This window comes from Procambarus clarkii, chromosome 16, assembly GCF_040958095.1.
Source record: "Procambarus clarkii isolate CNS0578487 chromosome 16, FALCON_Pclarkii_2.0, whole genome shotgun sequence".
Classification (NCBI taxonomy): domain Eukaryota; kingdom Metazoa; phylum Arthropoda; class Malacostraca; order Decapoda; family Cambaridae; genus Procambarus; species Procambarus clarkii.
In genome coordinates, this window is record NC_091165.1 from 10,477,430 (window position 1) to 10,482,417 (window position 4,988).

A 4,988-nucleotide genomic window follows, 5' to 3' on the forward strand; every position below is an offset into this window, starting at 1 on the left:
CATCTAAAGAAAACGGGATATCATCACCACATACTATTATAATTCACCACCTATTATGGTGGGAATTATTCTTAAATACATTAGTCTTTGGACTTTAATCATAAAAACATCTTATATAAATTAACTTAATTATCAATATTAAAGTAGAGTAAATGTGACCCTTCTATCACTTTCTGACATGTGGACAAAGTAGGCCAGGCGTCAGGGAGGAAGGGGGCAGCCATTGTATATTGAGACCAGAGGCTCACACGGGAGCAAATTCGGCTCCTGTTAAATTTACTTGGACGTAGTGTTATGGAAGCCAAAGGTGTACCATTGTCAACACGCTGTCTACAAATTCAAGTTAAGTCTATCCGAAACCCGTTTATCATTCATTTATGGCCATTAATGTCAGGATATAGGGTGACCCGGTTAGATCGCGAAATCGCCTCAAACTAAAGGTAATTAAGCCAGGTCTTCATGTTCCATGTACTGTTTTCTCTGATATACTTGTATGATATATAGGTATCTGGCTTCACAGCTAGCGCACTTTTGACAGGTCAAGACGAGGATGCAAGATTTTGTGCACCAGTTACTGGGTGATGGAAGCTGCCTCAAAGAGGATAATTTGGTGTCTACACCTAGTTATACCTGGTGGACTAACCTGCTGTACTATAAGATAAGGAACCTCTTCAATGTATGTAGTTAATTTTGTAGTTTGATTGGCTGCATATATATATAATAAACCCCCCTAATGTGTAGAGGATCGATTAGTGAGATTAAGAGATTATTGCAGAAATACAGTCCACTTAACATTATACAAATTGCTATCGAAGTATATAAATTAACGTAAATATAAATTCATATAAATTAAATAAATATAAATCTCACAGGTCGGTTCCCACATTATTTGGTCATCTTCGAACCGGATGACGGATTATTTGATCCTTTGAACCCACATTTGGTCATCTTAGTACCGGATGAGCCAGTTAACCAGTGGATTCATTAAATATACTAGTGCAGTGTTATTTAAACAAAGCCAGCAGTCAAGACGGCAGCGTAGCCTCGAGGGAGCTCAGGAGCCTCCCTCAGCCCAGTTCAGCTTCGTCAGCGGTTTCATGCACACCCACAGATATTTGGTGGCGTGTTATTTCGTGAAATGACAGCGCTAATATAGAATCCAGCCAAATTAGTGACTGTGTCTTCGCGAGATTGTTCACGGATTTCGTGGTGTTACATTTCGCGAGAGATTATCTACGAATTTTGTGGACTTTATTTCGCGAGGTCACTAATAATATTTAATACTTCTAGATAATATTAGAAGTTTCATAGAGGCTAATTAAGAGGCTATTAACAATAATTGTGTATATTATTTCTCCAAAATAGAGAATTATTTAATATATATTGCACTAGTGATCACAGTAATACTAATTGCCAACCCACAACAGGGTAGGATATTAACATTGACTAGTTGAACTATTATCGTTCATCCTAGTCCCATTATTACCATAGTCAGTTGTACTATATTGATCAACCTAACACCATTAATGAATGGTCCAGACCCTATTTTGGGTGTAATTTTTATCAACTCGAGTTGAGTTGTATATATAATAATTTACTTATGATCATTACACCTTTGAGTGATTAATTAGTGTCTCTTCCATCCTAGGGTGATATAGAAGAGCTAACCTAAAGGTACTTCCAGTGACACTGGTTTATCACTCAAATCATTAGTGTGTATGATTGTATATATATAATGTGTATTAATTTTAAGTGCTAACCTCTAGTAGAGGTAGGATTATTGCCTAGTGAGTGCAGAATTTAACCCTAGGCTACCATCAGTGCTTGTTCAGTATTATGAGCAGCCCAAATACAAGCCCCACAAGGCTTCTCCAACTAGCCAGTATGGATAATGCAGGGAGAATGAAAAGAACCCTTGCAGGTCTTAAAGGCCACTTAACAAGACAGATCAAGAAATGTGAAGATTTGTCACAACAATCAAAAGTTGATTATGCTGACCTGGAAAGCTATTATCAAGCAGCTGCAGGTAAATTTGAGCAAATCAAATGCCAAATAGCAACATATGTGGCTGAACTTGCCAACACCAATTTATCAGAAACAGAAATAGACGACATTATGGTTGATCTTGCGAATTATGAAGATCAGACTCAAGCCACATTACAGCCTTATGTCAAATTAATTGCCCAGAACAAGGCAGCAACAACAACAACAGTTGCATCTAATACGAGTCAAGCGGAAGCTCGACTCCCTCCAATTAATTTACCCACTTTCTCAGGGAAAGATGAGGAAGATTGGGACGAATTTTGGAACAAATTCGTTGACCTTGTAGACTCAAAACAATCTTTACCAAAGAGTAGTAAATTCTCTTATTTGCAAGGCCAATTATCAGGTGAGGCTAAAACAGTAGTATCCCATCTGAGATTAACTAATGACGGCTATGATCTGGCAGTAAAACTCCTCAAGGATAATTATGCTGATCCAGAAGTAAGAACATCACATTTAGTTCATGAGCTGTTGCATTTATCCCCACCGGAGGCTTCAGCTGATTCACTCCAAGTCTTCAAGCTGGAGGTAGAATCATTGATCAATGCCCTCAGCCTGACAGCAGATACAAACGGGGCTGAGTGGGTCTTGAAAATAATTGTCCAGGAGAAAATACCTAGGGACATATTGAGACAAATGAGTGCTCATTACAATAAAAGCATCTTATCCATGAATGAAATATCTGAAGGTTTAAAGTCAGTAGTTCACCAATTACGAACACATGACAAATTAAAACCACCAAGTAAACCCTCAGAAACCAATAATAGTAAACCACAGAGTACCAAAGGTACTCCAAATCAATCTAGACAATATAATTCAACACCAAAGTGGAACAGTGGCAGTGTGGGCGTATATGCAGTTGGACCCTCCAAGCCTATAGTTACTGTGTCACCCAAGAACGTGACACCAAAGGGTACTGGAAGCTATGGAACATGTTTGTTCTGCAATGAGAAACATTCAATGTACCACTGCCCTAATTTTCCTGATAGTGACGCCCGTGTTGAGCGACTCAAGGATTTGCAACATTGCACGAGGTGCCTCAGGAAACATAACATCAAGGATTGTGATACCCAATTACACACCTGTAATAGGTGTAACAAAGGTCAGCACCATGCAGCATTGTGCAGAGACACCAAAACAACGTCTCCAAACCCCAAGGTGGAAGATAGCATTCCCACCACAGTACAGTACTGCAAGGTGCAACAAACAAAGAGTGTCCAATCGGCAAAGTCTAAAGGTAATACGACTTTGCCTACTGCCCAAATTACCATCCTGAATAAGAGGGCCAAGGTCCATACCCGTGGGTTGTTTGACCAAGGATCCCAGAGAACATATATCACTAAAAAGCTGGCAGATGAATTACAATTAAGGCCTGTAGCCCAGACGTCATTCAACATCTCAGGGTTTGTAACAGATGCAGGACCTCAAGTCTACCAGGTGGTACAACCATCAGTACGTTTAGGCAGGTACGTCTGTCGAGTACAAGCCATTGTGGTGGACAAGATACCAGTAGACCTACAAGTTCAAGGTCTGAGAGCAACAGCCAAATTCCTGAGAAATAGAGGAATAAAATTGGCAGATAATATTAAGTCTGATCACCTCAACGACTTCGGTCTCCTTGTAGGGACAGACTATTGCCATCAATTCATTGGTAGCCCTACTAAATATCAGGGTATAACCATGTTAAACTCTGCAGGAGGTAAATTACTCTCAGGCCCAGTATCAAGCCTGAGGAGACCTATGCCTGCAGATAAACAATACCAGTAGAAACCTAAATTTGTCAGCTGATTATATTTCTCCAGTAGCATTATACTAAGGAGATTACAGCTGACTATACCAACAGAGCTTGATGTTAGTATCATCATTTGAAGCTGAAGATGAGTTCATGAGGCCTCAGTGGCAAATCAGTGAACAGTAGCCTAAAACAGCTACAAGTCACTGCGACCAATGTCACTGAACCCACTGCAGTCTCAGAACTATACTTTACTTTAATGATGAGCTATTCAATCTTCTGAATCAATTAACTAAATTAAAACCCCAATAAATCTGATGACTGATTTGATACATTTATTATTTAATCAAGATGTATTCCATGGGCCTCAGTGTTTATATATCAGTGACCAGTTACCTGAAGAAACTTCAAGTTATATCTAATGTCACTGATCTCACTGCAGTCCCTGAATCATACTTGACTGTAGTACTTGATCACATTCAGTCTTCTGGGTAAATAATATGTAATAAGGCTTGAATATTAGCCTTTCAAGAGTTGACAGGGAAATGAAATCGCATTAGACTTCTAACCCCTGCAACTCTAGTACGGGACATCCGTCCTGTACGAACAGACACAAATGTGTGATTACTAACTACTAACATCAAATTAATCTAATAATTCGAAGGAGGAGTATCGGTGTTCGTCTGTTCTAATCAGGACTTCGACCCGTGAGCAGCCCCCTGGGGAATTATGTCGGAAAATCCGACACTATTTAATATCATACAGACAGATAATAGCTGTATTACCAACAAGTTACCCATAGAAAACGTAACTTGTAGTGGAATTACCATCTAAAGAAAACGGGATATCATCACCACATACTATTATAATTCACCACCTATTATGGTGGGAATTATTCTTAAATACATTAGTCTTTGGACTTTACCATCATAAAAACATCTTATATAAATTAACTTAATTATCAATATTAAAGTAGAGTAAATGTGACCCTTCTATCACTTTCTGACATGTGGACAAAGTAGGCCAGGCGTCAGGGAGGAAGGGGGCAGCCATTGTATATTGAGACCAGAGGCTCACACGGGAGCAAATTCGGCTCCTGTTAAATTTACTTGGACGTAGTGTTATGGAAGCCAAAGGTGTACCATTGTCAACACGCTGTCTACAAATTCAAGTTAAGTCTATCCGAAACCCGTTTATCATTCATTTATGGCCA